At 42.5% G+C, this 26,734-nt stretch overlaps 1 protein-coding gene across 2 annotated transcripts in view; it reads right to left on the bottom strand.

The window, feature by feature from the left end:
• zbtb46 (zinc finger and BTB domain containing 46) overlaps positions 1-26,372 on the bottom strand; it is a 111,899-nt gene extending 85,527 nt beyond the window's left edge. Inside the window, exon 1 of one of the 2 annotated variants that reach the window (XM_019868436.1) lies at positions 26,031-26,372. The gene's annotated coding sequence lies outside the window, so the exon portion shown is untranslated. The remainder of the gene's footprint in view (positions 1-26,030) is intronic. The other variant, XM_019868437.1, reaches the window with a different exon arrangement.
• Positions 26,373-26,734: the final 362 nt, after the last annotated feature.

Genomic DNA, 26,734 nt, shown 5'->3' with positions numbered 1-26,734 from the left:
AAAATCATTTAAGATTTGAAAAATTCTCACGTGTGTAAAAGGCATAAGAAAAACTACATTTTTTGTGCCCTCCTTGCTTTCCCGTTGTTTTCTTTTTCTATTTTGCATAACAACGACTACTGCTGAAACAAAGGAAATTTTCCCCATCTAATCTAACCAAATATAACTTTTTTTTCCAACTTGTGTCCTGGATTGTACACTATACGGAATACAAACAAAATACGACATTCTGTGAACATCAAAAATGCATTAAAGGTTGCCTTGATGAAAACAAACAAACTGAAAAAAAGAATCATGGTGGGGAAAGAAATGAAGCACGCGAGGGAGGAAAATGTTTGCTTAATCGCACATTGGTCCAAAAGACTCAGAGTATGTAATTAATCAGAAAGGAGAAACTTTTTAAAGAGTGCATTTTGACCTCTAAATTCTGCGCACGCCTAATTAGCTTGTTTCTTTTCAGCATGTTCAATTCCCTCCAGTCACTTTTCCAGAACGAGCAATCCCAAATCTCTCCAGTGTTTTTCCTCAACTTCTTTCCTTAGCGATCTGCTTGATGTATGAAAATACTTCCATCCTTCCATGAATTTTCTACAGAAGACATAAGAAGGCTGACATTTGCTTTTGTTTCGGTGAAGCTGCCACCAGAGATCCGAGGCTCTGTCATCCTTCTGACTCCAAATGAAAAGTGACTGTCGTCGTTCAGCCCTGCCCGACCAAGACCCGCACAGGCATGCGCACGTACAAACACACGATCGAGGGCCCCCTTGCTCGGAAATCACACATACACACATTGCTCCTGTCCTCAAACAAATAAGCGCACACGAGAGCTCAAACGCACACGCTTAGCCGAGCCTTCGTGGCGCTTTGTGTCGGTCACATCACAGCAAAGTCACTTGAGGCACCGGCCAGACGACTAAAGTGATGAGACGTGTGATGGAGTGAGAGGACGGGGCTTCTTCCTCCTTGTGCTTGTCTCTCTATTCAATTTGTCGCTCCGAGCCAGTCCACTGCTTCCTTGACCCGAGACCAATACAAACGACCTTCTGGACCAAACACGGAGACAAACTTTGTTTATGTGAGGTTTGCCTTGAATAGCTTCCTTTACAAAAGTCGATAAAAGTCTCTATAAAAGTCCCGATTGCATTGTATCGATATTGATGTTACCCAATTTAAAATCAACTGAAAAGTAGTTCAACTATTATAATTTAGAATAGAAATTAAAAACCTAACAGATGCATGTTACAACTATGACCTACCGTAACTTTATTGTCATTAGAGTGCAATGTTGATTAGCAGATACATAGAAGCGATAATGTGTCGTTAATATGGCATGTGGTGATTCTAAATGATGACATTCAATTCAACATTTTCCACATTTGGTTTCCTATATAGGTGCAGGGTTAACGTTCCAACTGCAGTATGTGTAACATGACAGTGACTTGCAAAAATATGATTTTCATGAACACTTGGACCTACTACGCTGCTGTATTTTAATGTTGGTCACAATGTGGTACTTGGAACATTCAGTATTTTTTTAGGTGGTACTATGTATCAGAGGTTAGAGAACAACTGCTTTTGACAGTTTGAAATGTAACACAATGAACTACTTGGGTTAAAAATCTGACAGGTTAAAAATGGATTTTGATTGAATATTAAAAGCAGGAAAAACACCATCTTGCCCAATTTAAATACAGCAAATAATAAAAGCAAAGATTTGGTCAATGTAAACACCGACTCAGTAGGTTATGGGCTATTTTTAGTTAAGATCTCTCCAAATCATATTTTCCCATTGAAATGAATGGAAATGCCACTAATCTGTTCCAGCATCCCAAAAAAATAAAAATACCAAGTTTGCAGTGTGCTCTTTTTTAACAAAAGTAGCATTCCATAATATTGTACTTTATAACAACATACAGTAATCACCTCATTAAATATTATTAAAAGAATTAAACACTTTTGTTACGGTGGATGTCTGTACAACATAGACATCTCAGCTGAATATATTACTGTGAGTACTGTTATCTTGAAAGTCTAAATGCATTGCTGCACGTGTTCAAATATCAGTTGCTTCAAAGGGTTATATATGCGTTTGCGAATATACATTCAAATTAGCATTATGCTAGCAGACTAAAGGTTAAGCTATGTGTTTTAAATACTTGAGTAAGTCTCCTAGTTTTATGTTTACTTAGACAATAAAGTTTAACTTCTGGGAGAGGCAAATTGGAGAAAAGTTGCAAGCTGCATCCACTGCCGCCATGCAGCACTCTTCTCTCAAGTTTGCGCTCGCAAGTCAAAGCAGAAAGAAAAAAAACAGCTGAATAACATGTATGTTGAAAAACTCTAAAATCTAGTCAGTTATAGCAATAATTTTTTTAATGGAGTCATATTGTAGGTGAATATATATCCCAATTTTATTGTGCCCCCTGCAAGCTATGGCATCCTTAGCATTTGCCGATATTGCGTAAGGGGTGAACCGGCTCTGCTCAAAAAACACAAGTGCCACGAGGAACTTTGTTGTGCAGGTCATGTCACGTATGTTAACACTGCTGTCTATGCAATTTAATACATTTTGACAATACGGGTCTTTTCAGTAAGTGGGGACACGTTATCCTTTAGTGGCTAGTATGCTGCTCAGAAAATTGCCACCCTCATCTAATCACACCGCATACAAATTGCACTCGTCTGCTCAGTAAATGTCACAGTTCTGCGCATTGCTTGATAAAAGGGCTTCAGAGGGGTGAACAAGGGAGACAAAAACAGAGTTGTAGTTCTTGTGACAGGTTGGAGTCAGACTCTGTTTCAGAGCTCCATATAGCTGAGGTGAATGGGCAGATATTACAGTATCAATGAACGATCATAACAAGTCATAAGTCATTGGTTACTTCAGCAATCGGTCAGCAATTGGAAAAGCAGATGAGTTTGGTGTTCATGAAAAATACCATGAAACAAACAGAAAGTTTATATTCTTTGTTTGCTTTTGTTTTTGAATATTGTAGTTTTGTTTTGGTTTTTTTTTTGTCACAGCAATAGTGGGCAAATGGGGCCCTTTGATCTATCTGTTGGAAATGTTCCATCCGAGGTAGTTACACGGTGCGTACAGTAAACAGTATACTTATGCGGGATAGTCTTCTGTCGGTGCGCTACAACAGTTCAACAAATTTCCCTCATGACAAACCAGTAATCAGCGTATTGTGGTCTGATTTTCTAGCATGAACTCTATATTGAGCCGTTTCATCCAATTTCACAGCTTGGAGCCATTGCTGAAATCTTCAGGCAAAGCACAGGTGAGAGGCTGCTGATGCTGATCTTGTTTGAATTTTCAGTGGAAATATTTTCACGCATGCAAAAACAAATAAAATGGACGGAAGAAAAACCATTTAGGTGTTGCATTCCACAGATGGAGACTTGATTGTTTAATCGACAAATGAACAAACTATAAAACATCACAATATATCGGGTTGCAACTAAATTATTTTAAGAATTGATTAATATGCTGATTATGTGTTAGAATAATCGGATTAAAAAATCTACATCTATCTATTTCGAATCCATTCTTTTTCCATCCATTCATTTAGTCAAAAACATTTCAAATAGACCAGTGGTTCTTAACCTGGCTTCGATCGAACCCCAGGGGTTCGGTGAATCGGTCTCAGGGGTTCGACGGAGCCTCTGCCATTGAAGGTAAGACATACGTGACTCAACATGTCAATTAGTTATGACACGCCCGCTTGGCCATCACTGGCTGCAGATGATCACATGACGTTGCTTGTCTAATCAGTGCTGTGGGACATTTAGTCGATGTAGTATGCTTAGTAGTCGATGTGTGACTGTCGTGATAGTACATCGTACAATTAAAAAAACAAAACAAGTATACTTATCTCTTGAAATGTTATTTACTTTTTTGTTTTTAATACATGCTGTTTTTTTTTAATGTCTTGAATTTGTAAAAAAAAAATATTTATTTATTTTTCACTAATGAAGGGTTTGGTGAATGTGCATATGAACTGCTTGGGTTCGGTACCTCAAAGAAGGTTAAGAACCACTGAAATAGACTATGTAGAAAATGCAAAAATTCACAATGATTTAGTTAATGATTTTGTGAATTACATCTCAACTCAACTCAACTCAACTGTATTTATAGAGCACTTTTAGACAGCCATCGCTGCATACAAAGTGCTGTACATGGAGCAATTTAACATATACAACAAACAGTAAAGCAAATCGGTAATAAAGACGGTAGAAAGCACCGAACAGCAAAACCAAGAACAAATCGAAGTCATGCTGAGTTAAATGCCAACAAATACAAGTGAGTTTTGAGGCGGGTTTTGAAGATGGGCAGCGAGGAGGCTTGCCGAATGTTCAGTGGGAGGTCATTGTTTTCCAAAGTAAAAGCAGATATTGTCTCAAGTATTTTTGATTACAGGTAAATACAAAGGTAATCAGTCTGCTTTCATGGACAACTACAGAAACCTGAGAATATTTACTGTTGAGAGGCTGAAATCAGAATTATTGTTGGTTATGATATTCAATTAACAGTCTAATAAATGATGACTTGTTGTGCCTCTAAAAGATCTGGAAATTGAACGTGTCAGCCCTACCTAGAACTATTCTAAAAAGTTTTAGCATGTATTTTGAGGTTCAGAACGTGTTATTTAATAATTGATTTGCATCCTGCCCCCCCCACCCCACCGTGACGGCCATTGGTTAGTTTTGTGAAAGGCAAAATAAAGAGAACTAAATTTACCTTTAAAACGACAACCTCACTGGCTGTTTTATTTGTGACGCTTCATAAATTCCCACCATAGTCGTAAATGGCTCCTCGCTGCTACGCTCACTCTCCCTTCACGACATGAGGGCAGTGAAAGGTCACCATGAAAAGCAAGCATGGAAGCAGAGCTGGACATGAGGGATCCAATGAAAGAAGGAAAGAGTAGGTGAGGTGAAGAGAGATGAGCGATAGACAGCGAGTGAATGACAGGAAGGAAGAGGAAAATGACTCAGGCAGCCAATATTTTTAAACAGCTTTGCTTCCACTCAACTAGGCATCAAGGCCATTATCCCGAGGTTAATCCCCAATCCGACGGAGCTGGCAGCCTTTCGGGACAAGCCAGCGTGTTCGCCCATCAACAAGGCAGGAAACGAAAATAACACGCACGCACAGAGCCAGTGATAGACAGGTAGACCAGCTACATTAAAAAAAATAAAATAAATAAAAAATCATTGAGAATTTATTCTTAGCTTCTCCATTTTCTTTACATGCTGCACTCTTTTATCTCTTCTGGCTTCATCTTTGCGCCGCCTCTTTCTATCTCACTATTTTACATATTCTTAATATCAAGTCAGCTTATATCAAGTTTTTTTTTTCACATATACAGCCTCCATCAATGCACCTACCCGTCCCATCAGCTTTGAGCATGCTGTATTTTCCACCTCCACCTCTCTTTCCCTCCGTCTTTCCGTCCGTCTGCGCAGCGGCTGGCCGCCCTCCAAGGAGCCAAGGTGGAGCAGAGAAGGATCGTCGTGTCATGTGGAGAGGCACCAAAGAGGATCCAGGAGGCTTAGAGAGACTTAATGCTACTTCCTTCATCCACCCTCGTTCCCTTCCATTCCAGCCCGCACCGGAAAAGTCAGGCCAACAACCTTCACAGACGCCTCGGACGGTCACCCCTCAAGCTGTGGAGGTTCACGGTCTGTGAGGGAATTAGCCTCCGGTCTTGTGCCTGTCTTATGACATCACCGTACCGGTCACCATCTCGACTTCTTACCTCCAGCCTTGCGAGGTGTTAAGCCCTGGGGATCACCTTGAAATCCAGTCGTAGTAAAGACTGACTAGGATCATCCCAAAGTGACAGTTTCTGTTTGGCTCCTCAAGCCCGCAGGTGACCCCACAACACCAGTCAGTGACAGTGATTGCATATATGTAACCGGATTGAGCTCTGTTTGCACATTGTCCCGTCTTGTCTCTTGTCATGTTCACTCAAAATGGCACTCTGTCAAAATTCTCACTCTGGGAGGAATGGCCACGCCAAGCCGAGTACAACAAACCAAGAGTTTGGGAAATCAGATGAAGGGATTCTTGTTTTGCGGGAATGTTTTTGTGAGTTCACTTATAGAAAACCTGATCCAAAGTTGCCTTGAAATTAGAGTGAAACAGTATAACTTCATTATTTCTCAACATATCCTTCCAACCCTTTCATTTCGTCTGCTAGCCCTTCTCCGATTGGCTGACAAGGTTCCATTTAAAATATCCGCCAATACGCTTGTATGGGCAATTTTGAGGGGTCTTCAAATTTAGGTTTAAATATTTCTCAATTAATCGACAATTAATTAATCTATAGAGACCTTGCTTGTCTTAAATTTGCCCCAGTCGTCATAATTTCAGCAGTGAATATTCTCAGATTTGTGCTCTCCACCTGTAAGGGCAGGCTGATTATCTGAGTTTAATTAAAATCAGACATTTGCAAGCCACTTTTACTTTGGAAAAGAATGATCGACATATTTCCTACATTGCGGTTTTTCATCTTTCATCATTCTGGTTCCCATTAACCGCAAAAAAAAAAAGGCATTACTATATACAGTCAAACCTCGGTTTTCGTCCATAATCCGTTCCAGAAGGCTGTTTGAAAACCGAAATTGTTCGAAAACCGAAACCACGCTCTTTTTAAAATAAAAATGTTTACTGAACACACCTGCTCACAATGGAAAGCAACACGAGGAAGCCTCACTTCCTCGTCTACCCGAGGAAGCATCATTTCCTCGTGTAAGGAAAGCGAGAGGAGTCAAATGGTGCATCAAGTGCGCTTAGTTCGTTCAAGAACCGAAATTTGTTCGTCATCCGAGGCATAAAAAACTCGAAATTTTTGGTCGAAAACCGAATTGGTTGAGCACCGAGACGTTCGAAAACCGAGGTTTGACTGTATTTAAAAAGCAATCCATAATCAAAATGATTATTTAAATTAGCATTTGGGGCAGCTCTAGCGCAAAACTAAGATTATTCGTCAGAACAGACGTATGGGCAGTAGGTCATGTAGTTTAGTGCTCAAACGTGTATTAGTGAATATTTTTCATTATTAGTTACAAAGGTGTTCATTCCATGTTTTGGGAAAATTCCACAAAGATGTTGGCCCCTTGTCACCTCGATACTCAATTTGTGTGTGTGTGTGTGTGAGTGTGTGTGTGTGTGTGTGTGTGTGTGTGTGTGTGTGTGTGTGTGTGTGTGTGTGTGTGTGTGTGTGTGTGTGTGTGTGTGTCGTTTCTGGGCTATCTTCCTCTCCAAGCCCACTCGGCCTCCCATGGTAACAACCTGATGGACGACCTGGGGCTTAGCCTAAATTTTCTCTCTATTAAAAGCTGTGAATTGCAAATAATAAAACATCTCATTACCACAGTTTGAGAAGCCAAATGAAAAGGTGCAGGAGGAGGTGTGGATGGTTGGGGGCCCTAAGACAAAAGAGGGGTTATAAAGGAAGGCAGGGGGCAGGATGGGGCGAGTGAGTGGGAGTGGAGGATGTGACAGGCAAAGCAGGGAGGATGGAGGAGTTCAAGGGGACACAACAGATAACAAGACACGGAGCCTTTGTTTGAGACTTGCTACCACGAGCTTAGCCAACAGCCAGGCTTCACCACTTATGTAAACAGAGGTGGAAAAAAAATACCGATTTCGCCGCGCATCTACTTCCTAACAAAGACATAATTAGACAGCATATGGTCAGGTCCATATATTTTGGGACATGGATGCAATTGTCACCACCGCGATGGATTTCAATTGAAACTGCAGACTTCCACATTTATTTTGAGTGTTGACATCAAAATTGGGTGATCGGTGTACGAATTCCAGCAGTTTGCATAAATGCCTCCTATTTTTGAAGGGAGCAAGATAATAGGATAAATGAACAAAAATGAATCAAACTTTGACGTTTTCAGCCGCCCCCTCCCCCAAATCCTTTGCAGTCAATTACGGCCTAAGGTGCGGAACGCACCTGGCCAGCTGCTGGACTTCATCCCCAATCATGCTCTGCCAGGCCTCAACTGCAACTGTGTTGTTGTTGCTTGGGGAAATTTCCTTACAATGTCATCTTCAGCATTTGAAAGTAATGCTTGGTCAGATTCAGGTCAGGTAATTGACTTGTATAACAATGCATAACATTTCAATTCTTTAGGTTGTATAGTGTTTGTCCATCTACACTGTGAAGTACCGTCCAATAAATTCTGAAATATTTGGGTCAAAATGACCAGATAATCAGATTGTCTGAAATACTTCAGAATTGATTCTGCCTATTTGTTAGCAGTCATATCTAAGACTGGAAACAAGTGGTTAGGCATCACCATTTGGGAGTTAAAATGAGCATTTCGCACCTCAAACAAACAAAATTGAAACTAAAAACTATGTTATGAATATTAAAACAGGTATAAGATAAAAAAAAAGCCGCCGCTACTGAGGGCTTTAGTTTTTTCTGCACTCCCTCCGTGATGGTCTCGAGTGGCGGGGGGCTTGGCTCAACTGATCGGGAAAAAGAGCCCGTCTCATGTATGAGGCTGTCTGAACGCCAAACCGATGCGTATTACCCAGACGTCCGTATGAAGTGTAAATGGTAAATTGCAATTGTGCAATTCACATTAGTCCTCGTGGCAACGAGCTGTCTCCTTCATCATTGCACGAGCCGCTAATTATATGTCAGCCAGCTTGCAACCTCACTGGCTCAGCACAAGGACGTAGCTCGTCATTTTGGCCCCAAAATAATCATGTACAAACAACCCACCCCACCACGCCAATACCACCACCCACATATACTTTAGTTCTATTTTGACAAAAGGTGAGTTCTGTGATTTAAGTCAATGTCTTCCACTTTTGAAATAGTTAGGATTTTATGATGTCTTAAATTATTCTACTAATATTTACCACAAAAGATTGTTATTTCTCATCTACTAAATGCCCACAAAGTGTGGGTAAATAGGATATTGGAGGGCTCCCCTCGTTCACCAGTAAAGTAAGTAAGTAAAAAGTGGTCTCTCACTGAGCGGCGAATGCTTCCAAGTGTTTGCGAACCGAGCGAAAATGACTTTTTCCTCAGGGGTCCTGAAAGGACATTCGCAAATGTTCAAAATTTCTTGGCAACAATGAAACTGTTTGCCAACAGCTTTTGCAACCTTTACCGAACCCCGATGAAAAACCACCATTCGCTACATTGGCAAATACTCGTATGCAATCATCACCCATTGAGGTACCAACTGAAGGGAACCCGTTTCATTGGCAGCAATGCATACCCACCTGGCCATGGAACAGCTTAATCAACAACTCTTTCACACTCTTCAAAAATGGGAGCCACATTTACATCCATCCATCCATCCATCCATCCATTTTCTGATCCGCTTATCCTCACAAGGGTCGCGGGGTTGCTGGAGCCTATCCCAGCTGTCTTCGGGCAGTAGGCAGGGGACACCCTGAACTGGTTGACAGCCAAACGCAGGGCAAACATAGACATACAACCATTCGCACTCACACTCACACCTCGGGACAATTTAGGGTGTCCCATTAACCTGCCAGGCATGTTATTGGAATGTGGGAGGAAACCGGAGTACCCGAAGAAAACCCAGGCAGTCACAGGCAGAACATGCAAACTCCACACAGGAAAGCCAGAGCTGGAATCGAACCCTGCACGTCTGCACTGCGAGGCTCACCAGTCGACCACCGAGCCGCCCCAGGACATTTACAAATTGTTGTAATTCCCACACCTTCACTTGATTTAAGGTGAATACAGTCGAACCTCGTTTCAACCTTACGATTTCACCCCCTCCTCATTTTCCATTTGTTGATTTTGCTTACAACAAACACCTTTATTTTGTAAACTTCATTTTGGCGACCAGAATTTTCCCACAAAATCATAAAAAGGCCGTCATTACAATGAAACGTGGGAAGCTAAATGCTGCCATGACCTTGCTTATAAACAAAATCTACCGCGAGGGATAACAACGTCACGTACTTCCGGAGACACGACGCGGTCCTGAGCACATGGTCTGAAACATGTCTGGTAAACGAAAGTCAATCTCGCTGTCTCTGTAGGCTGAAATTGTCTCTCGCTTTCAAAAAGGAGTCTCAAAGACAAAGCTCAGCACAGACTACGAATTGGCAAAGTCGACGACTTTGACAATCATCCATTATGGCAACAAAATCATGGCAGAGTTCGTGGCCAACAGATTGAAAGATGATCGTTAACGGCTTCGGGGTGCGGCACATCCTAAATTGATGACAGTTGGCTTCATCGGCGGCACTGGCAGTTGCTTATAGGGGGTAACATTTGCTGACTGAATGTTTTCAGAGATGAAGTAGGAACGCTAAAGTTGGTTGTTTCATTTTCTTATGCAATCGAGGTACGTTGTAATGAGGTTCGACTGTACTCTCAAATTAAAGCTCAAAGTCTGCATCTACAGCATATAATGCTTGTTGCATTTCAAATCCATAGTGGTGACGTTGAGAGCCGCCAAAAATTGTGAATTGTGCCAATGTCCCAATATGTACAGTATTGACCTGACTGTACAACTGCAAAGTGCACACTCTGAGATTCAATCCCAGTGCCGTATCCAAAAGTCTGAAAAATATTGCAATGCTCATGTTGTCTCTCTCATATAGTCAACAAAAGTAACCGAAATATTAAAAAACGCTCTCAGTATGAGCGTGCAGTCAGTAGTACAATTAAGTCAAGGCTTTCAAAAGTCTAACATGCCAAAAAGACAATGCGCAAGAAATTCACGTTAAAAAAATCATCACGAACTGGGAGCTCATTGTTGTTTACTAAGATGTGTGCTTTTTGAATGACTTGATGATGGTGACTCACTGATGGCGAGCTATCTGGTGCCGAGGCGGGTGTCCGGTGAGTTTATGTGTGTGTGTGTGTGTGTGTGTGTGTGTGTGTGTGTGTGTGTGTGTGTGTGTGTGTGTGTGTGTGTAAAGAGTAACTCTGTGGTACTGTCACTTAGTAAGAAAACAAACAGAGGCATCTTTCTTAAATCCACACTTCCGCTCACACGAGTTCAGCAAAGAAGAGGTGAAAAAGATGTGCGGCTTAAGTCAGCCACACATCCATGCCTCCTGACATCTCATGGGCAAATATGGCAAATTTAATTTGTAAAAAATGCAGAGAGCCCGCAAAACCAAAATAAAAGAGCCCAATTTTACTACAGTATATTAGCTTCAGCATCAATACGCCACATTCACTATCTTCCTGAGTCTATTATAATACAAAGATGTGTTTATAAAAGCACACTTGTATAGAATGGCCCGAGGCTGCCGTGTCACTCATCAAGCTGATCAAAACGCCGCCACAATCAAACACGGAGGAATCGTGGAGCGCTTTGGCAAATCTGTCCTTCAACAGCAGAAATGAAAAAAAGAAGGTGAGATAAAGGGAGCGGAATCAAGGAGAGAGGAGAGGGGCATCTAAATATAGAAAGACTCACATTTTTGGAGTTGAAGAAAAGACGGTGAAGGAGAAGAAAGAGGATAGGAGACGAGGATGCGAAGGAAAAGAGGAGAAGGATGAGCGATGGAGAACAAAAGCGGCGTTGTGGCAGAAAAGGAAGACAAGTAGCTGGTGATCGATGTTCTATGTCGCGATACTCAGTGGACTAATGGAGAGCTGGACAAGGAAGACACTTGAACACAAGACTCGGTGTCATACAGCACCACTGCAAATGTCCATCAATCAAGAGTTCAATATGAGTTACTGTATTGCCCTTTATGAGAGTTAAACGGTTGCTTTGAAAGAAAGCACTTTGGAACAAATGTGGATGTAGCTTTAAATAATAATTGGCCAGTTGGGTGATTATGATGTATTGCTACTATTGTTGGATAAGGAATTTATCCGACAATAGTGGCGCTACACACAGCCCGCAGATGCATGGGATCCCGTTTTTCAGTTAACATTCAAAAAAAAATAAATAAAAAAATACTTCATGTACAGTATACTGTACTTTATGATACACATTCATCCTCCATTGATAGTGAAGGTTATGTTCCACATCCAAGTCCATGATCCGAAGACATAATAAATTTTTTTTTTCTAGCGACACTTACACATTTTTGGCCTAAAAATACCATTCCAAACAACTTTTTCATCACTGAAAAAATGTATGTTAAATTCACTCACTTTTATTTGATCAAATGGTTGCACAAAATAAAATCACCTGGATTCAGGTACATTTATGAAGTAGATTATACATGCACTTGAAAAATGTATCTAAAGCCAGTTGTTGCTATTGTGTGCAACTATTGACAAAATATAATTGAGTAAATTCAACACACCATTTTTTTGGGTGAACTTATTCAAATACACTTTTCAAACCGAGGTACAACAAGATCTGCAAGCATAAAATGTATAGAAAAGACACAATAATGGAATCAAAATGAATAGAACATTCATAAAAATGGAATAAGAAGTCATCCAGTACAGGGGACTTACCAGAGAATATGAGTAAGTAAAATATGGTGTATGGTTAAGTGACAAAGGCTATACGAAATGTCATGCTATAAAAGCATCAGAAGTTCGAGAAGCAGAAAGTTTTGTCCCCCCCCCCACCCCCACTGACAGCCAATGTTTTTTTGGGGAGACCGATCTTTGGGAGTTAAAAGGTAAAAGCAATGCGAAATTTACTTTGTTGTGCCTGAAGGCTAACTCCACTGTGATGAAATTAAAAGGCTGAGGGACATCCTCACATTGGTCTGCTCCTCTCTCCACGTGTCTCCTTTTCTGTATGTCTGCTGGTCTAATGTGCTCGGACATTAGACTATCACCTGTTGATTAACATGAACGACCGCCACCGCTTGCCGGTTTATGGCGCTGATGGTGAACTCCTGCAACCCCTGCAGCCATGGAAAGTGAATTCAAGACGAGGAAATGGTAACAGCTTTGAAGCGTGCTGTCAGTGGCCAAGGACAACACCCACCATGGAACACACAAATTCCCCTCCTCGTGAGGTCGTGACAGTATCACATGTTGGTCTAAATGTCGATCACCCACACCAGCGCACACCAAAACGATGGGGTCGCGGGGGGCTGAGGCAGCACAAGCTAAGCAAGGAGGTGGGCGCCTGTGAGAAAACGAATAAAAAGAAGAGGGCAAGGATGAGAGCTAGACAAAGGATTGACAATGAGTGAAATGTGGTGAAGCGGGAGAAAATGGAGGCGCAGGAGATGAAATGAAATGAAAAGGGACGTTGCAAGCGCAACGTGTACATTCCGCGGAGCCGCAAACAACAAGGCAGCAGCGATGGGTTGGGTACATTTCATTTTGTGTTCGCTTATACAGTAGTCAATATAAAACTCTGGGGGGGAATTTGCCCCTTGCCGGTTAAAAGGGGATGTGGACTTTTTCACTTCTGTTCACGAGTGGCTTCTTAACAGGAACTGAAGTGACAAAAAGAGTTCCAGAAACAATGAGTGATCTGTATTTTAAAGAATCCCCATTGACAGACAAGACTGCACATTCATTTAGATTAGATACTCAAAAAGAAAACAAGCATAGGAATACATTCCGCTGATTTCGCAATGCCAATGAAGGTATTTCCAGCTTTGAAGCAGAATTATGCAATCAATCGATTTTATATACCGCTCATTCGGATTCATTTTGAGGCGTGAGGGGGGCTGCGCCTGGACCGGTCGCTAGTAATTTACAGGGCATATATGAACAAACAATCATTCACACTCATTTTCAAACCTATGGGAAATTTAGACGAGAGTCTTCAATGGAACTTAACATGCAAATTTCGGAATGTGGAAGCCAGGAAGCCGCAAGAGAAAGCCCAGAAAAGCACACGGAGAACATGGAAACTCCACAGAGAGACAGCAAAAACTGTCAAGGCAGCTATAAAGGGCTAAAGGAAGTCAGTCTTACAAATGCAAAAAAGATTAATATGATCTGATCATTTTAGCATTTAGCAGTGACACTAGTGCTAACACATGAAGTGTCTGGGCTGTTCCATCCGTTCCATGCCCCCAACTTTTCTTTCTTGGTTGCACCAGCGCAAACGCTGGTTGCACATAATGTTTTGATGGCATCACATTGCAGAGCTGTTTGTTATTTCCTGAACAATTTATCGGAATGTTCTTATTTTCATATTTCTGTCAGGAATATTCCAACGGGACTGCGCATCAGAAAGTGCTTTATATATATTTAATATTCGTGGTTGAAAAATAAATCATTCAACAAAATTATAATTTACTTAGCAGTGACATTTCAACAATGCACTTTGCACACAAATATTTTTACATAAAATCAGGGCCCCAAACATTTGAGTGCTACTGGCCATTTTCATGTGAAGACGTTTTGAAGGTCCAAACTAAAAACAAATGATTAAAACTATCACTCACCATGGCTGCCGTGGCCAAGTGTTAATTACTATTTTGACAAGAGGACACAGAGCAGTATCACAGCGACTGTTGGCCATCCATCTATTTTCTCAACCACTTAATCCTCGCTAGGATCGTAAGCGTGCAATAAAGTTGTCGTTAGTTGCTGTCAGCGCATATTGGACATCATAATCTGGCGTTGAAACTTCACTTTGTGCCGTTGCTGGTTTGTTTGTCCTTGCACTGAAGCGTCGGGCATCTGAGCATGTGGTTTGGTTTCTGTGAAAAATCAAATGAAACGGTCCCGAACATAGTCATTTCCTAGGAGTTGTTGTTCCACTTGACGCGTTTTGTGTGTTACGGATCTGACGTTGGAGGTAGAGAGGCTCGTCAGCGAAGGTTGAGTGGCTCGCATTGTTCCTTATAATTTTCCATGCGTCTGATCATTCAAACAAACTCCCTGATCTTCGCTTGGACCACAGTGAGCAACATCAGACATGCATACAGCCACAAAAACCGGCGCCACACAAAAACCTGAGATCATAACACGTTACACGCTGTCGGTATGTTATCAAAAAGAAAAAAAGCCAAACCACCTATTCATCAAAATAGAGCATATCATTGAATAGAAATTTATGACATGAAGAAAATTAGCCCTAGTTTGTAAGAATTGGTGAAGGATTATGCCATCTTTTATGTTGTAAACCGTCCCTAATTGACTTGTCCAGAAATCAAAGGAAGTACAGTGTTCCCTCACATTTCACATTGATGAGTTCCAAGCTTCCCCCCCATGCAAAGGGTGAATTTCCGCCAAATAGAGGTAGGCATGTTTTTTCTTATTTTTATATTTAAAATGTTTAATGTGTATTTTTTTTTTTTTTTTTGGTGGTGGTGGTCAGGGGGGGTTTACACTTTATGGGTGGCCTGGTGGTCAACTGGTTAGCGTGTCGGCCTCACCGTGCAGAGGTGCAGGGTTCGATTCGTCTAGAGGCCTTCTGTGTGGCGTTTGCATGTTCTCCCCGGGCCTGCGTGGGTTTTCTCCGACTACTCTGGTTTCCTCCCACATTCCAAAAAGATGTGTGGCAGGTTATTGGAACACTCTGAATTGTCCCAAGGCGTGAGTGTGAGCATGGATGGTTGTTTGTCTATGTGTGCCCTGCGATTGGCTCGCAAATGGTTCAGTGTGTCCCCGTCCTACTGCCCGAAGACAGCTGGGATAGGCTCCAGCATGCCCCGCAACCCTTTTGAGGATGAGCGAATTTGAAAATGGACGGATGGATGGATTTACACTTTACTCCTTTATTATGACGTTACGAACTCCCCCCCACCCCCGCCCTTGACATGGTTCCCACCCATCTAAATTTGCTACACTTAATAAATGTAACTTTTATAAATGCAAAATGAAGAATAAATAGCAAACTGCAGGCTGTGAGAGGAGCATGCTTTGTGACCTTGACAGTGGACGAGTACGACGGAACATTGGCTCACAACTACGTAAAAGTTTATATTTCTATCCTCAACTCGGCATACCGTAACTAGAATCCTGCTGTGCATTTCAGCCACAGGTACAATCCTGCTAAATTAATCCATCCTTGATTCAAGCCTTTTTGTTGTTGTTCAAAACCAAAGTTCGTGGCCATGACGCTCGCTCATGTTGCTACTGCTTCTTCTTCCTCTTCATTATCGCTCTTCTCTCTTCTTTTAAAAACAAGAAGCGCTGCCGCTGGAAGTAGTCATGGCAACTTTCGCTTTGTATAATAACATCAACAAGGACTTGAAAGACACATTTATCCACCAGGATTGTAACCTTTGGCTAAAATTAATTGTGGGATTCTATTCTGGGTCCTGTACACTGTTTTAAGACAAATTGAACAAAAACTTTAACATAGTCATTTGCCGATGTCCTTGTCGTGCTGTCGGTGGCTGAGCGCGCTCCGCTCACAATTTCTGAACGCAGCTTTTTACTGTGCGGTTTATCCAGCTCGACACATTTCAATAACGTGATGAGTTTCCAAACAGAACATTGTTCAAAAGTGCCGTTCGGTTATCCAGAGTGCGCCAAAGACACAGTGCCTATGTACATGTGATCCAAATGGGAACACGGTGCTTCAGTGCGCCAGGCAGTCCGGATGGAAACAGTTTAAGCACGAGCTGCTGATTGGTTTCGAACATTGGCTCCGTCGGGAAACTAATAGGAGGAGAGCGCGCTCTGCTCGCGTCAGATTAAATTACCAAACGTGACCCTAATGTTCATCCACTTAGAAGGAAGAAAAATAGCAGGAAAACCCACCAAATTTTGAGATTAAACTTGCGATAGATAAAGTTATGGTCACAATTGAAAATCTGCAATAGAGTGAATCCGCAAAAACTGAACCCCAAAGCAGCGAGGGAACACTGTAAATGGAATGTTCTCCTCCAGGATGTTGAAAGTGTGGTGAAAAGTCGCTAGAATTGGTCAATTTGTACCATAATCCAATGACAATTAAGTCCAGGCAATTATAATGTCCAATAGCGAGGGGCAAAGTAGAATTAAAAAGGAAAAGGCACAGCTTGGTCGTCCTCACTCACCGGTGTCCTCGCTCTCCGCCCCCGGGGCGGTGCCACAACGGACGGGGCCAGGTGACCGCCACGGGAGCTTCGGCTGCGGCTCTCATTCAAATGAATGGGACCGAGCAAATAGTGTATCCGCTTGTGGAGGATTTTGCACCAAGTTTCAATACTTATTACCAATATTGTTTTTAGCGTGGAGCAGACTTTGACAATAATTTTCAGTCGCCACATCGTGAAATTTGGGGGTCTGCACGCTAAAATTGAGCACAGCCAAGAGCCCGGAAAGTAGAATTGGATTCATTCCCAGTTGCGTCACAAGAGGCTCGAGATTTTATTTCTGTTTCATGCTATAATCAATATTTTGTCTAACTTTGTATTTGCAAGGTTTGTTTTTTGTTTTTTGGGGTTTTTTTGCAAAATTTGTATGCATTTGCTTTGTATGCAGTTTACCCTCTGCTCACCATGTTCCCCTTCTTCATCTCATTGCAGACCTATCTTGACCTTTTACATTTCAATTAATTTGGTTTATGGGGCTAAAGACAGCATATCCCGATCCTGCAAGGTGTCCCCACTGAGTAACTGTTGCACTAACAGGATGTCCTGTATAAATATGATCTTGGGTCAGAAGGAGGGATACAAATGAGAAAGGGAACAGGAAGAGGGTGAAAATGTGAAACGGAGGAGACGTAGGGTAAAAATGAGAAATAGAGTAGGGGAGGCCACAGGAGGCACCTGGCCCACTTACAGTAGGGTGGTGGTGCTGGAGGAGGAGGAGGAGGAGAGATGGAAGATGGAGGAGTGGGAAAAGTACTGGAGGAGGATAAGTGGGAAGGAGTAGAGGGCACGGAGAGGACGGGGGCCGGTGTGAGGGGAAGCAACCAAAAGGTGAGCTGAGAAGAAAGCTGTTAACACTAAGCCACATTTTTATACATTTGATATGCAGTTTCCAACATCATCTAGAGTTACACTGCAGAATTTCACTTCATGTACTCTTTGGATTTCGGATCCATTTCAATTCCATTTAAATTCACTATCGCCCGTTCTACCACCAAACACCATAAGTTGAGGTTCGCTTTTATGAACTTATTTCTTGCAAACCATTGCTTGAGCATTATCAATTCCCTCTCCGTGGTTATCAGTCATTCTTTCATGTCCTCCTCTGAGCACAACAAATTAGCGTCACCTGTAAATGTTTCAAAATATTAGAGACGGTACAAATATCATTCAAATAAAGTAGAAATGAGTTGGGACCTAACACCAAACCTTGTGGAAAACCATGTTGCTCTTTTACAATGTGGTTTTATAATTTGATTTTAGAGGCTAGAAATGATGATTAGGCTATATCAGGGGTATGGCTCCCTGAGAGCCATATCCTGCCTGTTTTCAATCTCTCTATCGTGCAACACACCTGAGTCAAACGATCAGCTCATCAGCAAGCTCTGTCAAAGCCTGAAATTATTATGATCAATTGAATCAGGCATGTTGGAGTAAGGAGAGATTGAAGACAGGCAGCGTATGACACTGGAGGAGCCCTGGCCTATATGACTAATTTGCCACGGCAGTCATGGTGCGAATAAGAAACCAGGTGCGCACAACTACATCTGGAGTAAAATAACTTGTAAGCCATCCATAGTGTGATGGGAAACTGTATGCTCAGGCATCTCACACTCCACACATACAACTCTTCTAAAGTGAAATTGTAGGTTTAGCTTACCTACAATGACAGCCATAGCTTCTGGATAAGTGAGAGTGAGAGTGAGAGTGAGAGTGAGAGTGAGAGTGAGAGTGACGCACCCAAGGGTACCATGCTCTTTTGCATGTTTTGGTACAAGTGACTGATTAATGAATGATATGTTGACAGAAAAATGAATCAAACATTTGACGAGCACAAGTGTAGCTTAAATGTGCACCCACTCTTACCCCACCACCCAAAGCCCCCCTGCCCCCCGACTCTGAAGGCCAGTCAAGGGAGCGGAGCTTCATTCAACTCTGCCGAGGCAACAAACAGATTTCAAGCTTCCCAAGGTGGATGTTTCATCTGTAATAACAAGATGTGACAAATGTGAGGGACCCCATCACAACACGAAGGGTGGACAGGGAACGTCACAGACACCGTAAGAAAGTGAGAAGAGTAATGTCCAAAATCTCAGGCCACACTACAGGATAATAGTGCAGATGTTGCTGAAGATGTGAGTTGAAAAAAACTGATTGGGGCAGCTGGAGAGATGGAGAGAGTACGTAGGTGGGGACTGGTGGAGAAGATGTGGCCTTGTGATGCTTTGAATGGAGGTGGTGTGTGGGCGTGTGACGAAACACTAACACCTCACCCAAAGTATGAATAAGCGACCACAACAAGCCGGCGAAGGTTCAATCTCTTCTCCCGGCACACTGGAGCAGCCCGCCTATAGCACTAATATCCCATAATTCCACCCACAGTCCTCGCTCTACCTCACATCAATGAATATTTCATGTCCTGATGGCACTTTTAAAGCAAAAACTAATTAGCAAATCCGAGTTGATCTGGCATTAGTCATATCAGGCCAATTAAAAGCCAAGTCCTACTGTACATGTTAATAGCAGCCAAGTGGAATAATTGTATGGTGAGCAGGCGGGGGAATGTTAAACAGGTCTTGTTAGTGGCACTTTAGCGCTCCAGTTCACAACTGGATTACTAAACTCTGCAAAGCCGGATAATGTTCAACAGCGCCAAACAGAGTCCATCCATTCATGAGTGTCACCATCAAGTCGGAACGCGAAAAGCTGCGTACAATTGAAACACATTGAAATCCATCGGAGAGGAAAAAAATTAAAGGACATTTTAACAATAAAAATGAACAAACTCTTTGAAAAAAAAATGCTGGTAAACATTCACTGTAAATGTTCCACAAAATGGGGGAAATGCCGGGGGGCGGGGGCAGAACAGAAAACAAAATATTTGTTAAAAATGTCAATAATTTCAAAACAAATTCTGCCGAGAATGCGGTGGTCAACTGCAAGGTGTTTTCTAATGAGGAAAATTCACTCTATATACTATTATACTTCATAAAAACACCCCTCGCTCGGTTCATCAGTATGATACCAACATTAGTCTTGGCACAAGATAAAGAATATTTGCCTCTGAGTAGGGATGCACAACAATAAATTGGCCGTGTTTTGTTATCACCCCCACTAGTGTTTTATATATATTTAATAGTAATGCTTCAAAGAATAAATCACTCACAAAATTATTATCGACTTCGCAGTTACATTTCAACAACGCACACTGCACGCATAAACACGACAATTACAGTAATTGTTTTTTTTTTTTTTGGTTTTCTTTTTTTTTCTTTTTTTTTAATACATACTGTATAACAAACAAACAACTACTTGTGAATTCTGTCACGACTTGAGCGAATTTTAACCGGAGGAGTTTTGATTAAGATGGACAGTATGGACACACAGAATTAAATATGAGACGCTTAAAACAACAACAACAACAACAACATAAAAAGAAAAAAGCACTTTTGGTTTCATCAGCCTCTGTCTCATTGTTCTCGCCCTCATTCACTACGTCTCTCTGTCTCATACCTGAGCTTTGATATGGAGATCTGGCACCAGCCGCAGCCTGAGGCTAGAGGACCATTTCTGAAGACGTATTTGCTCCAAGCCGCTCAATTTCTCATCAAATGCTCATGCCGTGTGTATAAAAGACAAATTCATTCACTTGAAAAATATCAACTAACAAGCACATATATACATATACACTTTTTTTTTTTTTTTTTGGTAGGAGTCTTTCAGCATCGTCTAGAAGACTAACCTGACATATTCTGCACAAGTCTCGCTGATCATCTTTCTGCACAGAGCTGAAGACTCTTAAGTCACTCATTAATGAATGACTAGGAGTTTATGCATGTGCATCTCTGCGTGTGTGTGTGTGTGTGTGTGTGTGTGTGTGTGTGTGTGTGTGTGTGTGTGTGTGTGTGTGTGTGCGTGTGTGTGTGCGCGTGCGCGCGCGTGCTTTTCCACTGGCCTGCCTGCCAGGTAATTACATTGAGGATGTCTATCATGTACGTCCAACATTGCGGGCCATTCAAGGACAACCGGTGCAGCATGTGGGAAGAAGTTCAATATAAATCATAATAAACCTAAACTGATGCTGACCGATATTATGTGTCCCTTGTCAGTTCAATTGATTGTTAGTTATTCAGATTTTATTTCCTTTTTTTATTTCAATTTTGTTGGTGATTAATTAACTAATAACATGCATTTAATTAGTGACAGCTACATTTCTGAAGTGATGCAGTTTTACAAAACACAACAAATATGCTTCCATTTTCTTTTTCTTATTTTTAATTAATGGGGGGAAAAATAAGCAAACCCATTCATAATTGATTTCCTAATTGAAAACGTAATGACCAAGAACAAAGACAAAAACAGTTCTGGTGGACAGCCAGGTGCACATTTGTAAGTGTGTGTGTGTGTGTGTGTGTGTGTGTGTGTGTGTGTGTGTGTGTATGAAGTGGGGGTTGTTCCTGTTGGGGAGGCATCACACTCACCTGTTTCTAATTGGGGGCAGGGAGATGAGCTCGCTAGATAGCGTTAGCTGGGTGGACAGAGATGACAGCTGCTCCACACACATCCCCCACTGGCTCCCCACCAGGATTAGGAGCACCTGTGTTCACAATGCGACGGAGGCAGTTAATCTAAAAATCTTAAGGAGACATCCGGGTGGGTTCCCGCGAGCCACAACCGGCCGTGCATTGGTGTGAGTCTCACAGTGAGAAATGCAAGAATGAGACACAACTCCTTCGGGTTCTTTTATCATCTTCAAAAGTGAGTACCAACAGTTAATTTGGTGTCAGGTTAGCCAGACAGGTGTGCAGATTAACAAACTATCACCACGAGGAAAGTGGCTAATGGAGCATTTGACCTCTTTTATCCATTTCTCTCCAGTCATTAAAGACTGTGTGGTTACCGTCGATATAAACGTACACACTGGGGGGAAGCACAGTGCGTCCCTGGGGGTGGAAGCCCACTAAACAACGAGCACACATTTCAGCCTACAACCTGCACGGGGGCACTGAGCACCTCCTACTCACCAGCAGGCTAGCACATGCATCACCAAAGAGGGGGCAGCGTCACGAGCCTCCAAACTGGCACCCGAATCAAGCCCTTCGTTTTCTCGCCGTGCCTGCCCCACTTATTGTGTGCCTGGAAGTATGGGACTGAAAGGCCCCCTCGCAAACAGCTCACCAATATGGCACTCAATGCTGCAGGGCCCATGAGCAAGGCACCAAACCCTCCGCATTGCTGTCCACTGCGTTAGAATGTGTGTGCACGGGTGTGTGCATGTTCAATGCACAGGTCTAATGGTAAGCAAAGCTTGTAAAACGTGTTCAGGACTATATCGTCTTTGTCTGAACTGAATCTTCCTTGAATGATCCACAATTGAGGCTGTGTGTGAGCAAAAGACAGTGGCGCCTTGAGAGACTAGTGTCCCGTCTGAAGAGTTCCGTCTGCACGTTTCATACAACGGCTACATGCTTCAAACTGCTTTTTCAAAAGGAATCCACACTGGGTCAGCGCTGGGTCTGAAAGGGACGGAGCCGATGCTGGGTTATTTGTACCCAGCACTTAAGGTTGAGGATTTGAGTCAGTACGTTGGGTCTTGATTTTGATAAAACAAGGGGTAAAAAGTAGCCATTCTGATGAGTTAAGGCAAACAAGAAATGGGTTACCCGGTTATCAGTATAGCTGTGGTTAAAAATAAGACTTATTTTACAACCGACATGTTCTATGAAGGAAAAAAAAAACCTCAAGCGCATGACATGTTCTGCACAGCTTTTGCAGCGGTTGTCCTTCTTGACACAACCCACACATTTTTCACAGGTGGGGTGCCCACTATGACCAGGATTTGAACCCCCATCCCTGTGTCCAAAGTCAGCCGTGATTTGTGTTTTAGTCATTCTTTTTGGAACAGATTATTCACAAAAACCAAGTTTTGCTGGAATCTACTTTGTTCACAGCGCAGGGCAGAAGAATAAAAGTGTAATGCGATCAATGTGCAAAAAAAAACCAAAAAAAAAAAAAAAACAAATGAAACTTATAGTCGGCTTTCTGTGTGGTTCAGTTGAAGGTTTTGTGACTTCGGTGTGGAAAAATTCCATGTTAACCAAAACCCCTTGCAACAACAACAAAGTGACCTCACTGAATTCTCCTCTTGGTAAGCAAGAATGAAAACATGAGGAAGGTTTTCTAGACAGACCAGTGAGTGAAACAAATACCAAATGGAGAATATTTGCCCTTCATTGATTTTATTGTCCGAGAAATATAAGTAGATTTTGTGAGTGAAATAGCTGAGCATGTATGAAAACGTACAGGTGCAAGCCCAACCCAAGATGTGATTGCTAAGTCGCTTGTCTCTTTTCATTCCAGTCGTTCACTCAAACGTCACTGTGATGTTTGCTGAGGTCGGATTGCTTTCTCAAAGTGAGAGACCCACCAGCGCTTACGCCTAACCACACTCCAACCAGCATTTGGATAACTAAAAGCAAGCAGAGGATGCGTTCAAATCTCATCTCAGGTCATCATCTTTAGAAAGAAGTCTCAGTCACGAGACAGAACCCGAGTGGAAAGTTGTTTCTAATCTCACAGGCAACGCGCAGCTAATATTTTTTCCATCTTTCAGTTGCCCCCGCATGCCTCCTCCGCTCACCTTCTTGCTGGCGTTTTGGTCAATGGTTTGAGCATTGCTTTACACACACACACACACACACACACACACACACACACACACACTCACAAAGGTTGAGGTAACACAAAACACCACCTTAGGGAAGCATAGGGCTGCTGGGGTGAAAGTACAAAGCATTACTGGGGAAAGTCAATACAGGTGGTGTCAAGAAGACAGACAACAAAAAAAAACGTTTGTGCCACACAAAACTGACGCAAACATACACGCGCACACAATATGTAATCACACGATAATTGAATAACTGAATAAAGGAATTTGGAGGGCTTAATCATTTCAAGATGGAACTCTTAACATGGCATGAGGGAGGACAAAACAACTGCACAAATCCATCCGGGCTTAAAGACAATTTGGGAAATCACCCGATAGTCTTTTAATCCAAAAATCCAGTTAGTCATTGTCAAATTGTGCTCTGCGGGCCCTGGACGTTTCGAGGGTTTCCTTTCATCAGATATGGCTTTGCTCTATGTTCATCGAACATTAACAGCTAGATCGATAGACTGATAGATTCATAAGGAATGGAGAAAGAATGTGAATACCGTACACATAAAGAGGCTATACAATTTAGAATTATATTGCATGCATCCAACCATGAATTGTCCATACGGCTTATCCTCATTTGGGTCGCGAGTGAGCTGCAGTCGATCCCAGCCAACTTTGGGGGGGAGAGGCAGGACAGAGCCTAAACTGGTCACCAGTCAATCACAGGGCACAAATTGACAAAAACTACTCACACTTTAACAAAAAAAGGCAAGAGTCTTCAATAAAAGCGAGTATGCATAATTGTCACCTTTTAGAAAAACACAATAAAACCCACAAAAACACAAGAAGAACATGCAAACTCATCTCAGGAAGGCCAGAGCTGAGATCTGGACACAGGACATCAAGGAACCAGGATGTCAATGATGACAACATCTACTGTAAGCCCCACCGCACACCAAGTGACATGACCAAAAGCTAATGAACTGGACAATCCCCCCCAAAACAAACCCAAGAGTCTGAGACTCTCTGTTGCACATTGTGCAAATGTTCCTCGCCTACATAACACTGCAAAGGAAAAATTGTGAGCCCTATTGTTCTTATCGGGAAACAATTTTTTGGGGTCTTTAAGAGCCCTCATTTTTTACTGAACCACAATCATGTCACATTTAAGAAGGAAGAAACATCGCCACATTGATGTGGCGATACTAAATCATAATACAAAGAGGAAATGTACCACCATTTACGGATGGCACTCCTGCATTTCATTGAAGGAGACACTCCCGTCCGTGCCTTGCTTGTTCATCCACAGGTACATTCCACTGCCATCAAGTGGAATCCTCACATCTCCAAAATGATCACTTCTCGGGAATTAAAATAAATACATCAATAAAAATAATACTTTTTTTAAAGCATGTTTGTTTAGGTGTGCCTTCAAGCTCCCTACTTGGTTTATTTATTTTCTCCAAACAATGTATCTTTGTTCATCCAGCTTTGCTGGCTACATACAATATGGTGATAGGCAAAACAATGAAATGCATTTCCACTAGATGGCAGAAGGAACAATCACCTGTTGCCATTCATACAACAGAATAACCTCTTGGTGATCAAAGAAACAGCCTCACATTTCCCACATTTGTGAGGAAACTGAGATGAGACATCTTATGATACTCCGGTTTGTTGGTGTGCAATAACATTTTATAACATAAAATAGTCGCCTTGGCACGAATACGGATGTCAAAAGTGATCATGTATTTCCTGGTACTCAAATTTGGTCTGTTGACGCAGCAGAAATTTCAGCTGGACAAAGAAGAAGCCCCCTTTGGAGGTTAACCGAGGCCAGACGGAGGAGGGTTCAGACCCAGTCTTCCGCTCTCCAGACGGCTGCACAAGCGTTGCAGCCCCCGCTAAAAAGTGCTCCTGAACCGTAACCAGTCGCCCGCTGCGAGAATCACATCAACGAGTAGTTCTATGGCACCAAACCTCAAGTTTCTGTTTGAAAAGTTAACTCAGAGAGCGGCGTGTCAACATAAACAAAGCCAGACAATTGTGTGCCATGTTCAATTGTGTCATACGCCACGCGTGTCAACGAGTGTGACAGTTTCCACAAAGCAGCAGACAGCTGCCGAACAGGTACTTTCACACCGCTCACTCTTGGGAGCCTGTCACGGCGAGCCCCGCGCAGCCATCGTAATATGACTCCTATTTATATGAAAGCTAAATAAACACACGGGCAGGTATCCATACGCATGATAATGGACGCAGTGTCATGAGTTGCAACTCGAAACTGGACACGCCACGGGAACTCGTAAAAAGAAAAAAAAAGAATAAAATACGCACAGACACGCAGCGTGTCTAAGTCTTCGAAAGCCGATTAAAAAAAAGAAGAAGCTTCTATTTGTAAGGAAGGCGCAAGTGAGACCTACCTACCTGTTACCCCATGGGCTCTGAATGGGCTCTGAATGGGCTCCGGGCTGCACGGCGATGTCGCTTCCCTCCGAGTCCAACGTGGTGTGACAGCCCCGAGACAAGACACGGTCGGGGAGGATGATGAGTGAAGCGGGGCGGGGGGGATGTCCACTCGGGAAGCTCAGTCCTCTCCTATGCGTGTCTTTTCTGCCAAGTGTAATTCCCCGTGTTTTCTCGCACTCCCCAGCCCCGTTTTCTCTCGCTCTCCCAGCTTCTCCCTCCCCGGCTCTTCCGTGTCTTGCTATCAGGAGCTTCCCCTCCCCTCCCCCTCATCTCCTCTCCTTCACTCCCTCCCCCATTATACTTTCTCTTCCTCCCCCTCACCTCTGTCCCTCTTTCTCTCACACTCCCCTGCACGTCTTGTTTCTCTGGGCAGGCATCCTCCTCCACCTCCTCGTCCTCCTCCTCATCCTCCTACCACAATAAATGAATATATTATTGTGGTGCAATAAAGCAGTGTTTCCAAACCTTAATTGAGGCAAGGGAGACATTTTACCCCCCCCCCCACCTCCAAAAAAAGAAAGAAAAATTCCAAAAGGCCACTCAGAGTATGAGTACTGTACAGTCATAGTAATGAATCTGATGCATCAATTGATTCACGAATTGACTTTAGCAGTATGAAATGCAGGCCTGTTTCATTGAACGCAAAGCTGATATACTTTTTC

The sequence above is a fragment of the Hippocampus comes genome, unplaced genomic scaffold, assembly GCF_001891065.2.
Source record: "Hippocampus comes isolate QL1 unplaced genomic scaffold, H_comes_QL1_v1.1 scaffold41, whole genome shotgun sequence".
NCBI lineage: Eukaryota > Metazoa > Chordata > Actinopteri > Syngnathiformes > Syngnathidae > Hippocampus > Hippocampus comes.
The sequence above is the reverse complement of the archived record's forward strand: the minus strand, read 5'-3'. Positions and strand labels throughout refer to the sequence as shown.